This window comes from Muscardinus avellanarius, assembly GCF_963383645.1.
Source record: "Muscardinus avellanarius genome assembly, chromosome: 16".
Lineage (NCBI taxonomy): Eukaryota > Metazoa > Chordata > Mammalia > Rodentia > Gliridae > Muscardinus > Muscardinus avellanarius.
In genome coordinates, this window is record NC_137802.1 from 42147040 (window position 1) to 42173529 (window position 26490).

A 26490-nucleotide genomic window follows, 5' to 3' on the forward strand; every position below is an offset into this window, starting at 1 on the left:
TTAATACCTCTAGTCTCCAGCTAGACCCTGGACATTACTGTATCCACTTGCTCAAGATCTACAAAGAAAATGATCTGTCCAGGTGCACACCAGCCTCTCCTCCCTTTTTCTGACTTGCTTCTGGTGACTTCCATCTAGCCGACTCAGTGCAAGCCAGCCAGGCAGTGAGTTCAGATGATGTATTCCACAGTGTCAGGTGTTCCTTTGCTCAAAGCAAGGCACACCAGGGTGGAAGATGGAGTTAAGGGGCAGAGATGAAAACTAGAGAGTGTTCTGCACAATCACTCAATATTCCCTTTCATTTTTGTAATTATGAAGTAATTAGAGTGCTGAACCTCCTTTTCTTTAATTTTTTTTAAATCAGTGCATTGTTGTCGTATATCTTAATGGGATACAAGACTTGTGGAGATAATACATGCATACATCATCCAATTAGTCCTTACCCGATCCTCTCCCCCATTACCTACACATCCCTCCTTCCCATGCTTGGCTTAGTGATTGACTTTGATATGTTTATTTAAGTACATCATGTGCTTTAGAGAGTTTCCCTCTTCCCCTCACAACCCCTCAGTTAGCTGACTACTGAAAACCAGTTTTTGTAATAACTGAATTCAATATGAATTAATGTTTCGTCAGGCATGATGGCACACACTTGTAATCCCAGCATTTGGGAGGCTGAGACCAGAGGATCATAGCTCATGGACAGCCTCAGCTATTTAGTGAGGCCCTCAGCAACTTAATGAGACCCTGTTTCAAAATAAAAAAGCTGGGTGTGGTGGAACAAACTTGTAATCCCAGCATTCTGTAGGCTGAGACAGGAGGATCGCGGTTCTCGGCCACCCTCAGCTACTTAGGCCCTTTGCAACTCAGTGAGACCCTGTTTCAAAATAAAGAAAAAAAAATAGGCTGGGGGTGTAGCTCAGAGGTAGAATGCTCCTGGGTTACATCCTCCCCAGTACTGCAAAATAAATAAATAAATAAATAAATAAATAAATAAATAAAGAATAAAAAAAGTAGAGCAGGGGGTATAGTTTGGAGGTCAAATGCCCCTGGGTTCCATCCCCCAACCTGAAAAAAAAAGAATTAAGTGTCTGTTATGTGGGTAGGCACTGTCCTAAGAGATTTGCAAGTAAACTTTAGTTACATATTATTTGTAATTAAAAATAAAATGTCAAGTAAATGGCCATACTATTTCACCTTTTTTCTTTCTTTTTCTGTGAGTGTGTGTGTGTGTATGTGTGTGTGTGTGTATGTGTGTGTGTGTGTGTGTGTGTGTGCGCGCGCGCGCACACACACAGGGGACAGGGGTACTGGGGTTTGAACCACCCCAGAGCATTCTCCTGCAGAACTATACTGCCAGCCTTTTATTCCCTTTTGAATCAAGGTCTTACTAAGTTTCTGAGAGTACCACCAAGTTGCCAAGGATGGCCTCAAACCTGCACTCCTTCCTTAGTCTTCCAAAAAGCACTGGGGTTACATGCATGAGCCACAATGCCTCTCTCGCTTTTTCTTTTAAAGTTCAAAAGTGATTCACACATAAGTGAGAGTCAATTACCTTAGTCCACATAGCCACAGAAGTTTAAAATCTGTGGCCTGGCTTCAAAGCTATGCTCTTTACCATTAGACAAATTAGGAGAAAAAGCACATTATTGGGAAATAGCATTTTTGAGCAAAGACATATATGTTTCTAATAAAAAAAAAACATTTCAAAATACCTACTGATGAATTTCCCTCTCTATAAACTTTCTTTAAATTTCCTAAAAATGTTTTCCTTTATAATGGTAGGTCATAAGGTTCCTCATTCATGTTATTTGATATATTAACTAAAATTCTTGGAATAGGACAGAATAATATTACAGATATTCCCACTCAATAACTACAAATAACTACAAGGTCTGTAAAGGGATATTAGGATGAAGAGACTGAGAAATGGAGAATAAGCTTGAGTTAAAATAGTATGCATACTTCAAGGGAACAAACATTTACATTTTAGAGCCTTAAGCTATTTATTTATTTATTTATTTATTTATTTATTTATTTATTGGTGGTACTATGGGTAGAACACAGAGGTTTTCTACTTCCGGGCTATACTCCCAGACCTATTTTATATTTTATTTGGAAACAGGGTCTCACTAAGTTGCTGAGAGCCTCACTAAGTAGCTGAGGCTGGCTTTGAACCTGTGCGATCCTCCTGTCTCAGCCTCCCAAGCATGATAATTACAAGTGTGCACCACCACACCCGGCTCCTTAGCTATTTTTTAAAGAAAGTACTTAGTATAGCATTTCATCACACTCAATCCAGGTTACATCTTTATAAATGTGTATAGATAGAGTACTGTGCTAAATTCTATGATCAAGAAACCTGAGTTTGACCCAATACTATTTTTAGTAGACTTCCATGATTAATACATATGTTTGCAAAAAGTTATTCAGCTTCACTGAGGCAAATTCAACAGTCAAGATTGAACTAATGAATGAATCTTAACCACCTCCACAGAGAAATCAAGACTATTAGCAAAGAAAAAAGGAAAAGAAAAAAGAAACTGTTTAAAAATCCACAATGTCAGCAAATGTATAATCTAAAGCCTTATTGTATTTGGCAAATTATACATGAGGTTAAGAGTAAAATTGTTTTCATCAGCAGAAAGAAAGAAGAAAAGTGACACTGTAGTGACAGGTGCTCAATATTTTGAAGAATAGTAAAGAAGAAAACCTAAGTATCCCCTAGGTGTTACTAGGAAGTTCATTGTGACTGTCAGTCAATGTAACTGACATAAAGAGAAAATAAAATCTATTTTAATAAAATGCTGGAAGTCAGTGTTAATGTAACACGGCAGAGAATTCTAGAGAGTTTTGAAATGTTCAAACCCAAGTCCCCTGAGATCTGAACAGTTTTTCCTGTTAATACATGAATCCAAATATGATTCTTAGAAGAGTTTTAGGAGGAAGTAGAATTGCTGATTCATTAAGAACAAACAGAGCCAGGCGTGGTGGCACACGCTTCTAATCCCAGCATTTGGGAGACTGAGACCCGAGGATCGCGGCTCGTGGACAGCCTCAGCTACTTAGTGAGGCCCTCTGCAACTCAGTAAGACCCTGTTTCAAAATAAAGAATAAAAATTGGGCAGGGGGAGTAGCTTGGAAGTTAAATGCCTCTGGGTTCCATCCTCAAACCCGCAAAAAACAACAACAACAAAAAGTTATATGGGTTGCTATGAAGATCTGACTACCATATAATGTTGACTGAACCCAAAAGACTTTTCTGATGCTTGTGCAAAGTATTATTTCAGTTAAAACAAAAAGAACAAGCTAGGTTCAATGCAGCACACCTGCATTTCCTGCTACCTGAGAGACTGAGGCAGGAAGACTCTAAATTTGTGGCCAGCTTCAGCAATTTGAGTGAGACCTGTCTCAAAATAAAAAGAATGAAAGGTGTTGGAAATGTAGTTCATTGTTATAAGTCCTCTGGGTTCAATCCCTAGTATCACCCCCACCAAAAAAAAAAAAGAATATAAGAAGGAAGTCATCAGAAACCTCAATAAAAGCTTGGAATTTCTCATGGTAGCTATACAGATTTGCTTATCTATAAAGGTGGCTAATTATCTTATAGCAAAGGCCTATTTCCTAGTTTTTACATTTAGTCACTACCTAGGATGTAAAGGTTGGTATTTTCAATCATTTCTACTGTTTGGTTAGCATTCTCACAGGCATAATTTAATAAGACCTGACCACTTAATTTAAATAAGATTTTTTTTTTTTTTTACAGTTTGGAGTTCAGTTCATGCCAGACTGAGGACAGTGGATTTTGGGGCATGACAGCACAAAGGTGGAGAGAGGGGTAGCACATGGGCTGTGCTCCTCATATAATGGAGGCCAGAAGCAAGAGAGGTTGAGTATGGAGAGGAGGAACTATATATGCTTTATAGACAGCTATTCTTAATTTTGTATATCACTTTGAGTTAAAGGGAGAATTTTTTCAACAAGTGAACTCACTTGATATTTTTATAGTGTTGCCCTAATTTCACATGTAATTTATTTGAACTTCTATGTTCTCAAAAAATAAGACACAAAAATACAATGCCTAGGTATAAACCTTACCAAGGAGGTAAAACACCTTTATAATTAAAATTATAAAACACTGAACAAAGAACCTAAAGAAGATATTGCAAGATGGAAAGAATGTCCATGTTCTTTGATAAGCAGAATAGATACTGTCAAAATGGCCATATTTCCAAAAGTGATCTACAGATTCAATGCAATACCTATTAAAAATACAAATAAAATTCTTCAAAGAACTAGAACACAATCCTAAAATACAGACAGCTGATTCTCGACAAAAGTGCCAAAAATATGTTGGAGAAAAGACAGCCATTTAAACAAATGGTGGTAAAGTCGGGCGTGGTGGCGCATGCTTGTAATCCCCGCGCTTGGGAGGCGGAGACAGGAGGATCGTGCAGGTTCGAAGCCAGCCGCGCTGGCGTAAGAGACCCTGTTTCAAAAATATAAAATAGGTCTGGGAGTGTAGCCCGGAGGAAGAAGGGCTTCCAGGAACCCCAGTACCACCAAAATAAATAAATAAATAAATAAATAAATAAATAAATAAATAAAATAAAAAATAAACAAATGGTGGTAGGGCCTCTGGTCATCCACATGTAACTAGACTCCTATCTCTCACACTGAATAAAAGTCAACTCAAAATAAATCAGAAACTTACAATTGGACCACAAATTTGGCAATTACTAGAAGAAAACATAAAACTAATGATCTAACATATTGGCACTGACACACATTTCCTCAATAAGACTCCTTAAATTTCAGGAAATAAAACTGAGGATCAAAAAATAGATGGCATCAAATTAAAAATCTTCTACACAGAAAACAAAACAGTTAAGAGTTTGTGAAGACACTGCCCAATGAATGTGAGAAAATCTTTTTCAGGTATTCTTATGACAGAGGACTTATATCCAGACTATATAAAGAACTCAGCAAACTTAACACCAAAATAAATCAATAAATGGACAGTTGAACCAAATAGACATGTCTCAGAATAAAAATGGTCTACAAATATATAAAAATGTCCAGTATTCTTAGAAACCATAGAAATTTAATCAAAACTACATTGAAACTCTTTTTTTCACCATTTTATTAAGTTGTTAATTTTTAATTATTTTTAAATTTATTTTTATTGGTGCATTGTAATCATACATCACATTGGAATACAAGACTTGAGAGGATATGCAAGCACACATCATCCAATTAAAGCACATGATATAATTAAACATATCAAAGTCAATCAGGAAGCCAAGCATGGGTAGGAGGGAGAGGGAGGGAAAGGGGTTTGAGATTGGGTAGGGGCTGATTGGGTGATGTGGGCATGTATATCTCCACACATTTTTTTTATCGCATTGAGATGTATGACTACAATGCACCAATAAAAATTTATTAAGCTGGGCGTGGTGGCGCACGCTTGTAATCCCAGCGCTTGGGAGGCTGAGACAGGAGGATCGCACAGGTTCGAAGCCAGCCTCAGCTACTTAGTGAGGCTTTCAGCAACTTAGTGAGATCCTATTTCCAAATAAAATATAAAAAAAAGGTCTGGGAGTAGAGCCCGGAGGTAGAAAGCCTCTGGGTTCCACCTCCAGGACCACACACAAAAAAAATTATTAAAAATACATTGAGATTCTATCTAACCTTAGTTAAAATGGCAGTCATCAAGAACACAAAAAATAAGTGCTGGTGAGGATATGGGGATTAAAAACACTTTTACACTGGTGCTAGGATTGTAAATTATTACAATCAATATGGGGATTAGTAAGGAGGTTCCTCATAAGACTAGGAATGGAACCACCATAATGATACAGTTATACTACTCCTCAGATCCTTCCAAAAGAATTAAAGTCAGAATACTAAGTGCACACCTGTGTTAACAGCAGCACAATTCAAAATAGCCAAGTTTTAGAAACACACTACCAGTATCTATCTATAGGTATCTATAGGAAAATGTGGTCTCTGTACACAATTAAGCCATAAATAATAAAATTATGTCATCTGCAGAAAGATGGATGGAACTGGAGATCATGCTAAGGGAGGTAAGCCAGACACAGAAAATTGAGGGCCTCATGAAGAATGAAACCAAAGGGTTTCATTAAAATTTAGGAGACCAATTGAGTAATTGAAGAAAACAGGGAAAGAGAACAAAAAAGGTAAGAGGGAAGTATAAAGAAGGAAATAGACCAAATATTACTATGTACATATATGAATTATGAGGCTAAATCTCACTATCATGTACAATTACAGAGCATCAATACTTTTTATGTAAATAAGTCATTGTGATGATTAAAAATCTAAGTTAAAATCAAAATCTATAAGCGATTTTGTGAAGGGTCGCTATCTTTGCCTAATTTTTGACTCTTTTCTTGCATTTTATGGATATCTGCAATATAGTTGTATAAGATTTTCTAATATTTTCTCAGCTGACTGACATATATGGATGTTGGTAAAATATTTGTTACTTGCTTTTGATGATTTAGGAGATAGTGACAAATCTGTGAAGGATATATTGACTAAAAATGAATGTATGCTTTAGTTTAATTTTAAACTTACTCAGTGAATACAAATGAAGCAGTAGCATAGGGAAATGGGAATAGAATAGCAGCTGGAGTCAAAAGAATGGAATTTTTTTGGTCTTAACTTAGGCATTTAATATCTGGTTGTCCTAAGGCAAGGTATTTATTAAAATGAACTTTAGTGGTTTCCTCTATAAAACACCATGCAAATACTGACTCGTTTTATTTTAGTAATAATTTAGTAATTATAATTAATAAAATCTAATTTCACAAATACTTATTAAAATAAAAATATCCACTATTTATTAATCCCCCTTACTCATGTCAATAAGCACATCATATATCCATGTACTAATTATCTCTCCAAAGGTAACTGATTATTCTTAACATATGCAGAAGAAATTTACTAGGATTTTTACCTAAAAATAAAGCCTGGCATTTTTCCATTTATTTCAGAAAGTAATTAAGAAATTTCTAGTGTGTAAATATGAATACCTCATATTAAATCACATGAAGTGATGTCTAGCTTTTAAATAATACAAATGTGTAAAAACACTTAAGATAATCACCTAAACTATTTAATTTATATATGAATACATATGAATTGCTTTCTAGTTGATGTAAGAACCTGATAATTTTATTAGTGTATTAGGGTTTTGTAAACACAAGCATCCTGTTCACATATATAAACTTTCATATATATTAAGAAAAAAACTCATGTATACATTTATATGTGTATTACGCATGTATTAAATGTTTTTGAATGATGGATTTTTATCTCATCTATGATTAAGCTGTTCATCTTACATATTTGCAGATTATTTTGTTTTAACTCCTCTTACACACAGCACAGCCTGTCTTGACTAATACATATTATTCTAAAGAACAGTGAGTATAAGCCGGGCATGGTGGCACAGGCTTGTAATCCCAACATCCAGGCGATGAGAACAGATAGTGGGTCGTGAACAGCCTTAGCTACTTACCCAGCCTCTTCAGTGGAATCCTGTTTCAAAAATTTTAAAAAAACTAAAAAATAGGAGTACAATGGCCCTGGGTTCCATCCCCAGAACAGAAAAAATGTTGATATACTTAATATGCACCAACCACAACACAAGAATATATATATATATATATATATATATATATATATACACACACACATATTTATGTAAGAATATATATATATCCACACATATTTATGTAAGAATATATATATATATATCCACACATATTTATGTAAGAATATATATATGTATATATATATATTTTTTTTTAACCAATTTGGGCTGTAAGCATCTCCATGAGAAGAGCTCTGCCCTGTCTTGTTTTTCCTTCCTTGTACCCAGAACAGATTCTTATACCTAGAAAGGGCTCAATATGTAGCTTTTCAATAGCTGTATAAAATAGCACCTTTTATTATTATTACTCAAGCAAACAGCTTGACTTTTCCAGAACATTGTATTTAACATGCAACATTTTTTAGATCAGGTAAATAAATCAATTTTTACCCTGCTTATTAATTTTTGGTCATCACTTACATAATACTTAGAAAATATACCTATAACATTTGGGCTGTAATGTCAAACACTAAAATCAGCATACAGATATTTCACATTTTTTAAATAAATTAACTTATGCAGGAGCAGTTAATCCTCGATGTCAAGCAATGCTGCTTTTTTCCCTTAAGTAATTTAAAATATAATTTCCCCCCGGATTTTAAAAGCACTGAGATACGCTATATTGAATAAGATTGACTCTGCTTGGGAAAAAAGAATGACACAATTCATACAGCCCGAGAACAAATTTCCATAGACTAAAAGTGGCTTCTCTTAGAATTCATTTTAATTCAACTTGTATATTATCAAGGAAAAAAAATCTAAATCTTAATTATAAATCATAACTTATCATACTGAAAACCTTTGGAATGGTATTTATATAAAGTGCTAAAATCTCACAAATGTGAAATAAATAGGAAAGAAAGCCTGGAGGTATAATTATTAGTATTATTTTTAAATGTATTGTTTATGTGACTTTTATAAAGTGATTAATTTCTTCCTTCCTTTCTTCCTAAGACTGAACCCAGGGCCATTTTATCTTTGAGCTATACTCCCAGCCTTTTCATTTTGAAACGGGATCTTGCTGAGTTGCTGAAGTTGGCTTCAAATCTGTGACCCTGATGTCTTAGTCTCGCAAGCAAGAGATTTATGAGCATGAGTCACCACACTCAGCTTATTTTATTTTTTCAGAACTTAGTATCAAACCCAGGGGCATTCTACCTCTGAGCTACACCCCCAGCCCTATTTTTTATTCTTTAATTTGAAACAAGGTCTCACTAAGCTGTGCAGGGCTTCACAAGTTGCTGAGGCTGTCCCTGAACCTGTGATCCTCCTGTCTCAGCCTCCCCAGTACTTGGGACTACAAGGGCACATCACCACTCACAATTTAAGTGATTCTTAATACTTTTTTTGGTTGTCTCTTATTCTTTGTTCAGTTTACAAGGTTTCTTGTTAAAGTTTCAATAAAATAGTAACTCTAAACAGGAATTGAGAATTATTTACAATCCACATGTCCCACATTGCCAAGTTATTAATCCTTTAACAATAATCTCACGCGAAAGTTTGTCTTTGTTTTTATTCCCAGGTACAAAAGTAGTATCTGTGGGAGGGGGAGGGAATTCACTCTTTCAAATTCAGTCCTGGCCACAGAATACTGTATATACAAAGAGAAATTTGTCAATTTTAACCACAGGAGATATCACACCAAGAGGAAAAAGGAACTTCCACCAGATGGTGGTTAGAGACTATGCTAAGGTGGAAGAAACCAAGCCCAGCCTTGCCTGCGGTGGCTGGAAGTAGTAGATGTGGTGGTCTACTGAAATGCCACAGTGGGGCTTAAATCAGAGAAAAAGACTTTTTCAAATATTGTCACTAGCATGAATGGAGGTCATGTCTTTCCTCTGTATAATCTATTTTAGATCTTTAGAAGGTTTTCCTATAGTTTTTTTTTTCTCAATTATTAGCTTGGAGCTTTATCGATAGAAGGTACAATGGGCATCTTCAGTCTAGCGCTACTATTGACTGGTCTGTGTAACATTTAGGTAACTTGTTTGACCTCTTAAATCCTTAAATTCTCTCCTGGGCAGGGAATGAGTTAATGTGTTAAAAACACAGTAAGAGAGTACAGGTATTATTATAGCAACATTTGATACCACACCTAGAACCTCCAGGATGCACTTTAACAATTCTAATGGATACTTCCCCATGCTGCTTGTGTTTTGGCAAATAGCCTTCATGAAGCCAAGCACGGTGGTGGTGCATACTTGTAATCTCAATATTTGGGAGGCTGAGACAGGAGGATTGTGGTTCACGGCCAGCCTCAGCTACTTCGTGAGGTCCTTTGCAACTCAATGAGACCCTGTTTCAAAATAAAGAATCAAAAATAGGACTGGGGGTGTAGCTTGGAGGTAGAATGCCCCTGGGTTCCATCCCCAGTAGGGAATAAAGAAAAAGAAAAAGAAAATATAGCCTTCGCCAGTATAAACTGCCCTCCGAAGTTTGAAACCATTTCTTTGGAAGATGCCTCAGGGGTAGGCCACCTGTACCATTTCAAGAAATCTATGATCAAAGACATCTTGAAAAAAGGTGTCCTAGTCTGTGGGGAGAATATGAAAACTCAACTCTTTTTTTTTTTACTTTTTATTTTTTATTTTTTTAACATTTTTTAATTGAACATAAATAGTATACATTTACACTATATTTGGTGCCCTCTCCCCCCCCGCCCCCATTTTCTCTTCCCCCCTCCCACCAATGGTTGTCCAGGTTAACCATGTCTTATTCATAATTTTACACATGTTCAGGTGTAGACCCTCATTAATCAAGATCGGCCTTTCTCCTCTCCTATCTTCCCATTAAAACTTAGCTAGTATTTCCCCTCTAATATCTGGAGTCCCACTGGTATCCTTTGTGTTTTCTAGTTTGGGCATATGAGAGGAAACATGTGTATCTTCTCCTTCTGTGCTTGGCTGATCTCACTTAACATGATGTTCTCCAGGGCTTTCCATCTTCTTGCAAATGATATAATTTTGTTCTTCTTTATGGCTGAATAGAATTCCATTGTGTGTATTTCCCACAGTTTTGCTATCCATTCATCTGTTGATGGTGATCTGGGTTGGTTCCATATTTTGGCTATTACAAATTGTGCTGCTATGAACATAGGTATGCATATGTTGCTGTATTTCTCTGAATTCAACCCCTTTGGAAAGATACCCAGGAGTGGTATAGCTGGGTCATATGGTGGATCTATTCCCACTTTTCTTAGGAATCTCCACACAGATCTCCATAGTGGCCGAACTAGTTTGCACTCCCACCAACAGTGTAAAAGAGTTCCTCTTTCCCCACATCCTCGCCAGCATTTGTTGTTGTTTGATTTCTTTATGCTTGCTACTCTGACTGGGTGTCCTGATCTGTGGGGAGAATATGAAAACTCAGGTCTTTTGCCTCAAGGTGGAACAAGACTCTGAGATTCAGTGTATGTTCCAGATTTGTACAAAATTTCTTCCACTTCACCTGAACCAATTCCTTTACTTATTTATCAGTTTCTCCTGAAAATATTTCAAGAGATATTTCAAGAAATTCTCAGATAAAATATTCCTTTCAGGGAACTCAACCCAGGACCATGTATAAAGTATCTAGTATAGCACTTGCCATGAAAGAAAAGAGAAAGGTTCAGAAACACAGCCACAGAACTGAGCCTGGAAGCCAAGTCATTGTTTTCTGATACTGTGCCCTTTTTTTTCCACTTCTAGTAAATATGTCTCAAAACACCTGAATAAAAACCAAATTCTGAAAATAAAAGGATGGGGACAGAGGAGTAGATTCTTCTCTTTGTTCTAAAAATAATGTATATAAACTTTGTGTAAGAATGATATTAAACAATTTCTTTAGAGTGTGGCACATAGGATTAATCCATAGAAGATATATTCAGTAGTGCTCCTTACTAGGGTCTTACCGACTTCAGCAACAACAACAACAATAGACTTTGAGGGACACATCAGATAATAATTATCCACCTGGAAAATTGCAGTGTTTACTCAGACTCAGTTGCACAAATAGCTTAGCTGAAGTAATGCTAAATGCTATTAAATTTTGCTTTTGAAGGTGAAAAATCTACCAAAAATATTTATTTGTTTGTTTATTTATTTATCTAATTTTGCAGTATTAGGGATGAAACCCAGGGGAATTCTATATCTGAACTATACCCCCCAGCCCTATTTTTTATTGTTTATTTTTTTGGATCATATTGAAAATGACATACATTCAGACTGTGCTTGGTGTCCTTCCCCTCCTCCCAACAATGAGTGTCCAGGTTGACCATGCTACATTCATTCTTTTACATATACTTGAATGTAGCTTCTCCATTAATCAACCTCAGCCTTCTTCCTCTCCTACCCTTCCATTCTAGCTGTGCTGAGGTTTCCACTCCATTATATGGAGCCCTTCTAGTATTTCTAATACTCCCTAGTTTGGTTTTGAAGCAGGGTCTCACTAAGTTGCAAAGCGCCTCACTAAGTAGCTGAGGCTGGCTGTGAACTGAGATCCTCCTGTCTCAGTCTCCCGAATGCTGGGATTCCAAGTGAATGCCATCACACCCAGCTCTAAAATGTATTTTTTGACACATACTTTCTTCCAAATATGGTGAGATAGAAATAGAATGCAAGATCCAGGCATGATGGCTCACACATATAATCTTAATACCTTGAAGGCTGAGACAAGATGATTGCAGGTTCAAGGTCAGCTTCAGCAACTTAGTGAGGCTCTTCTCAACTTAGCAAAATATTGCTTCCAAATAAAAAGTACAATAGAGCTGGGCTGAAACCTGAGTATACAATGTCCCTGGATTTCATCCCTACCCCCCCAAGTAATGAAATGAGAAGTATATGGTGTAATTGTAAGGTCAACAAATATGAAGTCAGAAAACATAGAAATAACTATTTAGATTTAGATAGCTAGGTAGGGGTTACATGAGTAAACAAATTTAACAAAACAAACTATATACTTAAAATTGGTACAAATTATGTCTCAATTAAGTTGTTTTTAAAATTACCCTTCCCTCACAGAGTTTTGTGGGAATTAAATTATGTGAATTAAAACACCCTATAAATTTCATAGGTCTAAAAGTTAATTGACACTCTAGAAGCTGGCATCTGCTAGTTCTATACATTTGCGTAATGGCTAAACTCATAAAAACAAATAATACATACAAAACTAGTTCATTTTCCCTGTTAATTGTCATTTTGCTGTGGCATAAGCATGAAACCCATCCAGAGTTGAAAATGAAGCATCAGTAAGAATTTGAAGAGCTAACTAATTGGTTGACTTCAGTCCTAGATGAATTATTGTAAGCTGAATTCCTTCTGCTTAGTTATTATTTGCCTATATGAATTTACTTAAAATTAACCTCACCATGTTAAATATTAATTTAATGCAAGCTGTTCAAAGTTTACATCTTCACTTTATTAGTTCTTTGTAAAATGAAGCTGTTAGATAGATGCTCTCAGTAGGGTCAAGTGTAGGAACAAACTTATTCTCTTTTTCTTTTAATCCTCTATGATGAAATATATGGTGAAGAAAATTTCTTAGGAAACAAGATTCATTCATTTGGTATGATTAAGCAAACTTTTTGGCACTGGAGATTGAACCCAGGCATATACTACCTCTACCCTATACACACAGCACTTTTTTATTTTTTTGAAGTAGGGTCTTTCTAAATTGCTGAAACTTTTTTTAAACCTGTGATCCTCCTATCAGCCTCTCAAGTACTGGAATTACAGGTGTGCTATTGTGCCTAGTAAAACTTTTTTTTGGGGGGGGGAGAATTTTCATTTTTTTTATTAAAAATTTTTTCATTGAACATAAATGGTATACATTTAAACTATATTTGATGCCCTCTTCCCCCCGCCCCTGTTTTCCCTCCCCGCCCCATCTGTGGTTGTCCAGGTTAACCATGTCTTATTCATAATTTTACACATATTGAGATGTAGACCCTCATTAATCAAGACCAGCCTTCCTCCTCTCCTATCTTTCCATTCAAACTTTGCTGATATTTCCCCTCCATTATCTGGAGTCCCACTGGTATCCTCTGTGTTTCCTAGTTTGGGCATATTAGAGGAAATGTATGTACCTTCTCCTTCTGTGTGGTGGCGCACACTTGTAATCCCAGTGCTTGGGATGCGGAGACAGGAGGATCGCGTAGGCTCGAAATCAGCTGTGCTGGGTTAAGAGACGCTGTTTCCAAATAAAAATATAAAAATGGGTCTGGGAGTGTATCCTGGAGGTAGAAGGGTTTCCAGGAACTCCAGGATCACACAAAAAAATAAAAAATAAAAAGATTGGTTTAGTAAAACTTTTTTAAAAACTGCAGCCCCGGAATGAAATAAAATAGACTTAGGCCATGGGAAATGTGAAGAATTTAATGATAACACGATTTCTGTGACTTGAGTATTACATTTAAATTCAGGATAATATTATGTAGACTGTTGTGAAACTTGTAATTTTAGTGTTCAGACCCAGAAGGTATAGATACTGTTGTACAGATGACTTGAAAACTATGGGACAATAGTTAGGAAATGTTAATATTTTATAAAATATTTAAATTAAATAAAACTGGTAGATCATAAAAGTTAATCATTTGGTATTGTTTGGTGGATTGGTGGGAAGTACTTTGGGATAAACCTGGGTTTTGTTAGTCATTTGTCTTTTCTACAGATTTGTTTACCCAAGGTACCATTTAACCATTTCTGGTCCACTGACCTAGACCCTAAACTAGAAAGACAGGTATTTGGATAAGTTTAGTAGCAGAATTATGAGCCTTGACAGAAGCCAAAGGTAGCCAAAGGTGGCCAGTATAACATTTCTAGCATTGGGCACAGTAATCTAAGCTTACTTAAAGTATGATACTGCAAAAAGCAATGTTTGCCATGACAGAAGATCCCTGGCTCTGATGAACCAAGAGATTCGATGGTATAGCAGGTGTCCTTCACTGTTTATTGGCTCCAGTAACTAAATGTTCATTATTAAAAATGGAATATAATTTTCATAACTCCACTGTTAAGTCTAAGGCACCAAAATAAACCTGAGTGAATCCAATGTAATGAGACAGCTTACTCAGCATGTGAAATTTAATTGTAGTTAGCAGTCACAGAATGATTAGCATGTGCCAGACATACTACATATATCAACACATTATGGTCATGATAAATTTGTGAGGTAGTTACTATTATTATCTTCATTTTGCAGATAAGAAGACTGAGGTATCATGTGGTTAAGTAATTTTCCTAAGGACATAATTACTATATTGTCATGACTGTCATTTCCATTCATATAAATGTACTACTACTCTAGAACCCACCTTCTTAACTGCTGTACCAAAAGAGCTTTCCATCTGTGATGGGAAATGAGCAATCATTACCTTCACGATGGGGAGCAAAAGTAGCTTGGCGATAGTCTATAAGGTCTGCCTGAGAGCGTCAATATCAGAGAAAGACAGAGAGAAGAGCTTTTAAATGGATGCAGCCAAAATGAAAAACTAGATTTCTGATAGGATAGGCAATCTGACAATGTGTTTTTTTTTTTTTTTTGCTAACATCACTGGTCAAATTATGACAAATTAAAAAATTAACAAAATTAATAATGTGCATTTTCAGACATTTTTATACTTTCATTGTTACATTAGAGCCTCACATCATTATGTAGGTCATAAGGATAGTGATATGTATGCATACAATGCTTGGTGAGTTTTATATTAAAATCATAAAGAGTGATATGATGGTAAATTATGCTAATTAGCCCACAAGTAAATCAAGGGGAAACGGTATCAAAATGATCAAAAGAGCAAAGATGTCAAAAAAATCAAAACATACTTCTTTAATTTGCAGAATTTGGATTGAGAGTTGTGTTGTCAATAGCTTAGAGAAGAGTTAAGAGTCATTAATATCAAGGAAAAATGTTAGCATGTTAAAATGTATATTGACAGTGAAGGTAGTTATATGAATAGTTATGCAAATGAGAGAAAATATATAATAATGAAATTTTGGGGGGGAGTGGTACTGGGGTTCCTAGAAACCCTTCTACCCCCGGGCTATACTCCCAGACCTATTTTTTATATTTTTATTTGGAAACGGTCTCTTAAGCCAACAAGGCTGGCTTCGAACCTGCGTGATCCTCCTGTCTCCACCTCCCAAGTACAGGCATTACAAGCATGCGCCACCATGCCTGGCAATGATGAAATATTTAATAAAAAAGCTTTACCACAAGGAATTGTGTTTGTACATTAATTTTTAAAACTTGGAGTGTGTCATTGTATTTTCCTAAGAATTATATATTTACCTATAGAAGTATAAATATAAGTGTGTATGTATATATATATATTTATATAAAATTTATATTACTGTCTCATGTACTCAGGGAAGAGTAGAAAGAGTTGAACAAAAGTCATGTAGTTACTATTTTTATATAAATATATGAGTCACAGGCAAGAATAATCAGTGGTGTAGTGTAGTCACCCAAAGTAAATAGGTAGGCGGCATGGAGCCCAGTGGAATTAATCTGATGATTGAACCAGAGGTCTCAAAAGGAAAGCCAATTGCACATTTATATCTTTCACCTTTAGAGAGATAATACCCCTTAGTGATATCAGTAATTATCACATGACATTAATTAGGCATCATGAAAATTGCAAACTAAAGCACACATCTAAAGAACAATGTTAACTGGTATTGCATAAGGAAGAGAGGTACTGAGAATGATATAAAACAACTGATAAAGGTAAGTGTTATTTTTTAACTTTTACAATTGTTCTTAAACTTTCATTTGTACTAGATTGAAGGAGATCACAAAAAAGCAGAGATTTGGGGATACCATCCCAAGAGACTCTGATTCCCTAGGTCTAGGAAGGAGGGTGGGGGAGGAATCAAGAATTTGCATTTACAACATAGACCTCAGGGGCACTGATACAGCTGGTCTAGAGACCACAGTTTGAGAACCACTTTTTTATACAAACTGGCAGTGAAGCTGTCTCATTTAGATGCTCCAGGGTGCGGCTAGTATGGACTTAAGTGGATAATGCTAAATTTTCTTTTCTGATGTCTGTCACCCCAGGCACCTCTGTGGTGAGAACCAGGTCAGCAAAGCATGATCTGAAACAAGGGGTGGAAATAAAAGCTTGTGCAAGATCTACAAATTCCAATCTTCCTGCACTAGCCAGTGAGAAACCCAAGTCAAGAAAAAAAAAAATGAATATAGCATTTTAGGGAGAAGATAGAAAGCAACGTTTCTTCTCTCATCATAATTAGAAGTGATGAGTAATTGCCTGGTGCATCTTGAAGCTGAATTGCTTGTTATGAAATGTTTACCCAGTGCTCAATGAATTTCCTTATGGTTTTGTTTGCTTGGTTTTCAAAACACAAAGATTACGTGGTTGAAAATACTCTAAAAAGGAAGTTGATTGTATCTGATAACTTTACTTTTCTTTGGAAGGAAAGCAGTGAATAGCAGCAATTTAGAACCCATAGCATGAGGATTTAGACTGGATCATCTGGTCAACCTGCTGGAAGGCGAGAGAACTGCTTTGTGTTGATGGGTGCTGAGAAGGAACCTCAATCAGAGCCTCAACTTGCACACTTGAGGACCAAAGTGTATCTGAGCATGTCTACCGGTCTGAAAGTAGTCATATAAAAGAGAGAACATAGTGTTTTTAGAAGTAAAAGTAAATCTGGATTAATATTTAAACTTAGATTTACCGAAATGGTCCATTTACTGGAGACACAGTAATTTTGGGATCTTTCTCTTTGAGATTGTTTTCTGGGACTGTGTTCTCTGAGCCCTTAGGGATTAAAAATTAAATAAAATCACTTACTAGAGGTATTTTTTAACCCAAAAGACAAAAAAAGTCATTAAGCACACCAGACCACAAAAGACAGCAACTGTAACGTGAAGGAGTTTTTTTAATTGGTGCATTATAGCCTCACATCCGAACCTAGATCATGTTGACAATGGCATACATTCACACAGCACTTGATACTCCCCCGACCCTACCTCACCATTTTCCCTCCTCTTGATATGGATACACATATACACATAGTCACAGGTATCATTTCCATTAATGAACCTTACTCTTCTTCCTTTTCTACCCTTACTCCTTGGCTCTACTGAGGATCTTCTCCATTATCTGGATTTTCTTCCCCACACCAGAAGGGTATGCCAGGTGACCAGGCCACATGAACAGTGTCCAGGGACAGCTAGGACATAACAGCTTAACCTGCAGCTTAGTGCAGGGGAGGAAGATTCAAGCCAACTAGGAAGCCACTCCACAATCAGTATTCCTGTCATATGCAGGGGGTCAAATGTCTTTTTGTATAGTATTCACAAAAGAATATTATGTTTTCTACTCAACCACAGCAGAATACTTATGGGCTTTCAAAACAAGACATGCATTTGTTTTATGTATGGTCCCCTATCATAACACTGATAACACTGTGCTCTAATTGTTAGTTTTCATGAGTAGAATGTGAATTCCTTAAGGAGAGAGCTAAATTTTGCATATCTTTTTCTCCCAACACAGGGCATAGAAGTAGTATTGAAATATAGATTTGAATTAATGGGGAGAAGTTAAATCTTGTTTTACAAATCTACATAGTCTAATGTCTCAGATATTAACTCACTACAGAAACTATGAGACCCCCATGAAGTATTCATAAACACTTGTAATTACTGGCTTTAGGTTTGTACCTCTCTAAATTGCAATCTCCATGAGGAACTTAGCTTTCTTCATTACTTTAGTGTCAATGCCTAGATCACTGGGTCATTTATATAATTTTAATGGGAAATTAAACTTCTCACTACAATTGAGTAGTAAAGCTCCCTCACTATTTCTAAAAAGAAAATTCATGCAAAAACTATCATTGAGCCGGGCGTGGTGGCGCACGCTTGTAATCCCCGCGCTTGGGAGGCGGAGACAGGAGGATCGCGCAGGTTCGAAGCCAGCCCCGCTGGCCTAAGAGACCCTGTTTCAAAAATATAAAATAGGTCTGGGAGTGTAGCCCAGAGGTAGAAGGGCTTCCAGGAACCCCAGTACCACCAAAAACAAAAACATAAACAAAAAAAATATCATTGATAGACAGGCACAGTGGTTTATGACTGTAATCTCAGTATTTGGGAGGCAAAGACAGAAAGACTGCAGGTCTGAAGGCAGCCATAATAACTCAGTAAGAACCTTAACAACTTGGTTCAAAAAATTAAGAAGGGCTCAAGGAAGTACATACAATTTCTCTGAATTTAATCCCTAGAACAAAAAGAAAAAAATGTGGTATTTATCCTTGTTTAAAAATTGTAATCTATAATAGAGTCATGTGTCCCTTAATTCCTTCTTTAGTTTCTGAAAAAGAACTACTCATTTGAATTTATAATTAAAATGCATAATCTGGAACACCAAATAAAAATAAAGTAATTGTTGCTTGGAGCTGACTAATTTAAAAAAGTATTATATTCCTGAGAAGATTCAGCTGATAGACCACAGAAGTATCCAGTATCAAATCAGTCTTTAATACTCTGTGCTACTTAATGGAGAATATGTGAAATTGAAGACATGAGATTTATTACTAGCAGATAAGGAACAATGTGTGTGTGTGTGTGTGTGTGTGTGTGTGTGTGTGTGTGTGTGCATGCACGTGTGTAAGAAATGTATTATTCAGATGTGGTGGAGCAATGCCTATAATCCCACTACTTGGGAGCTAAAACAGGCAGGTTCAAGGCCAGCTTTAACAACTTAGTGAGGCCTTTCCAACTTACTGAGACTCCATTTTAAATTTAAAAAATAGTAGGGCCGGGGGTGTAGTTCTGATAGAATGCCCCTAGGTCCAATCCCAGGCAGGTTCAAGGCCAGCTTTAACAACTTAGTGAGGCCTTTCCAACTTACTGAGACTCCATTTTTAAATTTAAAAAATAGTAGGGCCGGGGGTGTAGTTCTGATAGAATGCCCCTAGGTCCAATCCCCTGTACAAAAATAATAAATAAATAAATAAATAAATAAAATCTATTATGACATTTTTTAAGTTTCTCTACAGGGAAAGAATATGAAATACCATTGTATAAGACTTGTAACACTTAGATATACTTGTCAGTAACAGAGTGACTAATTTGTAAATTTATCTTTAATGGTGTCTTTCAAATACTATATATAGTGGTCAAGAGCAAAATCACATGGCAATACTGATTAACTTTTTATTTGCGTGCTGAGCCCCATTTGTAAGCACCCCACCTATACTAGAAATATGCACTTTAGTGATTATTCATTCATAGGAAACAACAGCAAAGCCTCCCATATTTATTTATAAAAATCAGTAAGGCCTGGGGAGATGAGGCATGAACTAGGCGTTAAAACTGGGTAGGTACTTCAAATATGACTTTACTAGTAAAGAGAGTGGTTAATGTTGTGGGTAAATGCACAAATTAATAAATGAAATCTGAGTCATTCTAAGTTTTCCCTTATACTCCTTGCATGAATTGAAGTACAACCTCCGTAGCGGATATAAAAATGTTGGTTGGCATTCCATTGCCTCCTGGAAGTGGTCCTTCGTTTGACACAAGTGTTAAGAAATCTAGAATATAAATCTTTATATTGTATATTAAGTCTTTATGTCCTAGACATAAATCTCCATATAAATCTATGAGAGATGGAATCTTGTCTTTATCACTAAACAAAGTATCATCAGTGCCTAGGTTGTTTATATAGTGGAAGAGAAGGAGACATTCTAAGAAATGGAGTGGGTGATCATCAGACAATGAGAATTACAGCAACTCACTTTTGGCCTAAACAAAAAAGTAACTAATTTAAACCAATGTATATGGAAAACTGTCAATAATATATCTTTGTAACATATCTTATAATCATGAAGCATTTTTATACCTTCTAAACTTTCACTGTGAATCCCGACTCTTTTCCCCAACTGCATATACTTTGGCTGTATACACTCTTGAAATCTGTGCAGATGGTAGAGCTCCTTAAGATAAATTGCTATTAATAATTCCTGTATTGTACATTTTATAAAAGTCAATAAAGTTGCTTACTACCACAGCAGTGTTACTTCTAATTCATTCAGCTATATTGTGGTAGAAGAAACAGTGAATGGTGTGTGCACCGAATAGATCCACTGAAGTCCAAACAGATTAGCAGTCTCACATAGATGATTATTCTATAAATTCTTTGAACCAGGAGAATAAATCACAATTGGATAACAAAGAGGAAGACTAAAGATATTCCAGGAGTTAAGAAGCTCTGTAAGCTAGCAAAGGCATTACATCTGGGGAAGCAAAGCATTCAAAAGCAATTTCCAACTGTAAACAAGTCAAACATGTTTCCATTTTGAGAAAAAAAAAAAAAAAACAAGATGGTACATTTGAATTCTTGTGTTAGTCTGTGAAAAAGAAGAAGTTTCTGTTATGAGTCTCCACGTACAAAACTCATGGTATAATTAGCACTTATAAATGGGAAAATTACAAATGAATTATCTAAATACCGTTTGGATAGTAAATTTTTTCAATATTTGGTGCTTATCAGAAAGATAAAAACAATGGCTTTATTAAGTAGGAGATTTTTAAATAATGTTTTGCTTTTAAAAAGTTCTTATTTGCCTGGGAAAATTATTTTTCTATTATATACAACTCCCAGCCTGGAAGAGCATGGGGAATAATTTACTATTTATGGAAACTTACAATGTGAAGCGTTTCTCAGATGGTATGTACATACAGCCAGCCATATTAGATCCATTCTCAAAACACAGAGGCTTTCCACTGACACAGAACTCTTAGTTCTTGCAGATTGGAAAAATCTTGGTAGAGAAAGCTCAGAACTGTGCTTACCAAGAAGTAACACCAAATGCATCTCAGTGAAAAAGAAGCACCAACAAGGCTTTCCTATCACATCAATTTTCCAGTCTTAGAATGCCCAATGCTTTTATTCAGGTAAGTGAAGGTGAGTTGAATGGAGCTCTGTTAGAGTGCTTTCCCCCAAGTCAACACAGAGTTCATGGAAGAGTGTGCAGAACCAGAGTGAGCACCGCCTTTGAGGACTTGGCAGGTTGGAGGGGGGGAACATGGCTCTTGGAGAAGTAACAGAGGAATAACAACCTTTTTGGGTAAAAGATTTGTAAGAAGCTCTAAAGGACATGGAGACTAAGTGGAAAACCAATATTCAATTTAAACATCCTATAGTCTTTGATGAAGACATAGTCTACTGTGCCCAGAAAGTTAAACATTTTTTACTTCTCTAATTCTAGGTTCTATATACAGGTTGTATATTTCAGTAAGTGGAATACTTAGGCAAGAGACATTTCAGTAAGGCACCATGTAGACAAAGTGTGACTATAAGGGAGAATTAGGATATAAATATTCTAGAAGGAAATAGTGTTTTCAAACTCTACTGTGACCTCAAGATGACTTGGCTAATGCAAAATAAACAAGACATTTCAGCAATTTATAAAAATTTTGAGTGGAATGTGGTGGCACACATACACAATTCAATACTTGGGAGGCTCAGACAGGAGGATCACAAGTTCATGGCCAGCCTCAACAAGTTAGTGAGACCTTCAGCAACTCAGCAAGACCTTTTTTTAAAAAAAAAAAGTGGCTGGGTGTATATTTAGAGGTAGAATGCCCCTGGGTTTAAACCCCAGTACCAAAAACATAATTGAGCTATGAGAAAACTGCCACTAGATTGATGTTCTTATGCTAGTTAGCATTTCATCTTTCATTACTGTAACCAAAATACCTCATAAAAACAGCTTAAATCAGTAAAGCTTTGTTTGGCTTATGGCTTCAGCAGAAACATCACAGTTTCAGGGTATTGCAGAGGAAAGCTACTAAGCTCATTGTAGCCTTAAAGAGGTTTGAAGGGGGGAGGGAGGGAGAGAGAGGGAGAAGAAGAAGAAGAAGAAGAAGAAGAAGAAGAAGAAGAAGAAGAAGAAGAAGAAGAAGAAGAAGAAGAAGAAGAGAAGGAAGAGGAGGAGGAGGAGGAGGAGGAGGAGGAGGAGGAGGAGGAGGAGGAGGAGGAGGAGGAGGAGGAGGAGGAGGACAGGGGCAAATCCACTCCTCAGTGTCACAACCCCAGCAACCCACCTCTTTGGCCATGCCCTGCCTCTAAACCTTACTGCTTTGAAGATCAGGTTTCAACATATGAACTTTTTGGGCAACAATCTAGATCCAAACCATGATAATCCTGACTGTTAGTGACAATTAAGTTTTACAAGTTAGGAAAGAAAATCTTAACCTTTGAAAGAATGGGGAATATATAGGGTGTGAATTAACACAGATAATTTGAAAATAAAATCAGAGATATAATTATCAAATCTTTGTATTAGAGTATACCTGTCAGTTATCATCCTAGACTGAGAAAGGACTTTAAAAGGAACACATTGACATCACCTCTATTGTCAACTATTGTACTCTAGGAGAAGGCATGAAGCCATCATATTCACATAGCCATTCTGAGCCAGATGTAGGAATAGAGAGTAAGGGAGGTCTGCCAAGGAAATAAGGGTTTACTCTATATTGTAGAGTAAGGCAAAAGGTAAAAATTTGGCTCTAAATTAACCACTATTATAAAGGAATAGAAAGAGGATGATTTTATGGGAGAAGGGCATGGTCATACTCTAGAAGGTGAAGGTGCTTATTTTATTTGACTAGAATCTGGAGATAGGAAGAAGAGTTGGTAGTTTTAAGGCAGTTGTTAGCAACAGAAAAACTGTTTTATATGCAGTTGAGTAAATGACAAAGAGACTAATATGACTTAATATCTTGAATATTTTTCTGCCTTAATAACATACTTATAAATGTTTTAAATTAAATATGTGTAAAACATCTGGCCAAGAATATTTAGATTCAGTTTTCTAAAACTCTATCAAGACATAAGTAGTCATATATCTAAGCAGTTTGATTTGCCTCTCTAAACATTCTGGAAGCTAAAGAAAATACTAGTTTAAAATATCTATCAAAATGCTGACATAATTCAGATATTAAAGATCTTTAACGTTATGAAATAACATGAACATGACTTTTCTCAGTATCTCAGTACTGCATTCTAAGTTTCCCTAGGCTGTGTTATACAGCTAGAAAAAAAAAAACCTGGTCATTATTACAATGTTTAAATTCAATAGTCAAAATGATCTGACAGTAAAACAATTTCAAAACAGTCAAGAAAAATGTATGTAGGATAAAAGAAAAGGAGTAGAAATTTAAAAATAACATGTTTGCCACCAAAGTTAAAAGACAATGGAATGTAAGGAATAAACAAGTTAAAAAAAATGTCACATACACACACTGACGAACACACAAAATGCAGGCATTTTTAAAGAACAACGACAAAGAAATGATCGTTTTTGAAATGTCAAGGAAAACTAAACATGTGAATAATGATTTCAAGTTTCTTTCTAAATTGATGTTGGTATTGTATATATTTATAATAGGTATTGGATATGCACTGCTGGATATACTCTCATTTATGAAAAATTTAATACAACACATTAATTATTCTGGACATAAATGAATTGTCACCTCCAGGTGGTAGGTCTGGAGAAGCAAACGTTCCTTTTCTTATTAATTAGATTTCATTACTATAATTAAGTCATTATGAAGCACAAATGTAACTATTTTAATTTTGCTCAAATTACTCATGAGCATATACAACATCTTTCGGGGGAAGATGCAGCCAGCTGGATGATTTTACCTAAATTTACCTTTTTTGGAGTCATGTAGCAGTACTGCCTAATTTTAACTTTAAACTCCATCACCTGCAATTAGAGTATAGAAACGTTTTGGTATGTGGTGTGGTCATGTGGGGTCAATAAGATAGAGAGAAGAAAGTTGGGCAGGAATTGAATTTAAAATGCAAAAAAAATTTTTGAATATTTTTGAACACCAACTGTTGATCACTGGATAAAAACTTTAGCTAAATTTCTTCATTCTTAATATGAAATCAGTGATACTTAAGAAAGCTTATAATTTTATAAATAATCAGATTAACATTTTAGTTTTTTAAACAGGTCAATGAAATCTTAAGGTTCATCTTGCATCATTGATTTGTAAATAGTTAACCTAGATTGAAAGTTTTTCTGAAAAATTTGTTTATCTTCAAATTAACATGCTGTCCACCCAGATTTTTATATTCACATTTGTGTGTATATATGTATATATTGCATTCATAGTACATATAGTATAGATATATAAAATATATTGCTTCTAAATAATTCTTTTCTAATGTCAAGCTTAAAAGCAAATAAAAACAGGTTTCTATGAAAAAAGTTCCCATTATACACATGTATATACTAAGATTTGTTTGTGCTTCAAACATAGTATATTACTCCTTTGTTGATATCATTGGATTTGGCTTTTCACAATTATTCGACATTATGGTCATGTGCCTGGTATCTCATTGTGGATCCAGTTTCAAATGTCTGCCTATAGTGAAACCATGTCTCAGGTAGGACTTCCATGTAACTGGCTTAGGCTCTCTGGTCTTTATGTTTCTGTGATATGTAAATTCACCTTCTGCTCATTTAATGCAGCTAATTACCAGAAAAGAGAAGTACTCTTATTACATTCTCAATATATCTTGAGAAGAATATTCTGGGTGATTCGCTTCTTGTAAATTTTACCCCACAAATTCTGATAAATGACAACTTCAAAATCATTGAGAGTTAAGAATGGTTTCAAATTTTTCTGGCAATTAAGTGCAGCATACATTTTAATTTATTTTAGGTAAATCCATTTCTACCAAATACATTAGTAATATAGTTGAAAATGTATCAAGTTTTTTTCTTCGTGTTCCTGTTGAATGACACAGATATTAACAATGATTTAAGAGGGCTTTATTAGAAACTTCTTTTAAAAAGGCCACAGCCACTAGAACCAGTGGCACATGCCTGTAATCCTAGTCCTTGGAGTTAAAGACAGGAGGATTGTAGATTTGAGGCCAGCCTCACAACCTAGTGAGACTGTTTCAAAAATTTAAAAGTAATAAGATAAAAAGGGCCAGAGGCAGCTCAGAGATAAAATGCCCCTAGGTTCAAACCCTAGTATCAAAAAAGAAAAAAAATGACATAACCATTGTTATTTTTTAATATTTTCAACTTAATAAGCTGAAGAAATTAAAGGTTATTCATATTAGAAAATTGGTTCCACCTGTATATTAACAATTTAAATGCCTTTATGTTATTGAGCTGATTCACACATAACTTTAAGGTACTGCTTTGTCAATTTTAAAGCAATCATGCATGTGTATATGAATGGGTGGTAGCATTCCCTTTTTTCTTGTTTTGAGGCTATTCTGAGGCTATTATTTTTCATAATAAATATTAGCATGCCATGCAGTAATAAAGAAAATAAAAAAGGCAAAAGGAGCAACACTTTGAGGCAATTTGTAAACTCACAGGTTCATCATATAAATAATGGTTTCTGAGACTTGATCCTTAAGAGTTTCAAATTGCATTTCAATAGTCAGTGCCAAAACATTCATTAAGAGAAAGAATTTTAGACAAAAGGATTGAGTTCATTATTATACTCAATATTTTTTAAAGGTACATAAAATAAATGGCAATACTTACTTGCCTGACTTGGTTTGGAATACTTTTTAATGAGTCTTAGAAAAAAAAACTCATAGGCTTCTGACTTTTAGGTGGTGGTGGTAAAGCATAGAAGTGGTTGCTTGTTTATTTCCACTTCCTTCTAACTTTGCTGACAATACCTGTGCAATTTTAAGATACTTCAAAAATAAGTGCAGTGTGACCTCAGGATTAGACCCAAGGTGAAATAATATTTATGAGGGACATAAATTCTAAAAATAATACATGCCCACTATTTAATCACAAGAAAAAAGCTGT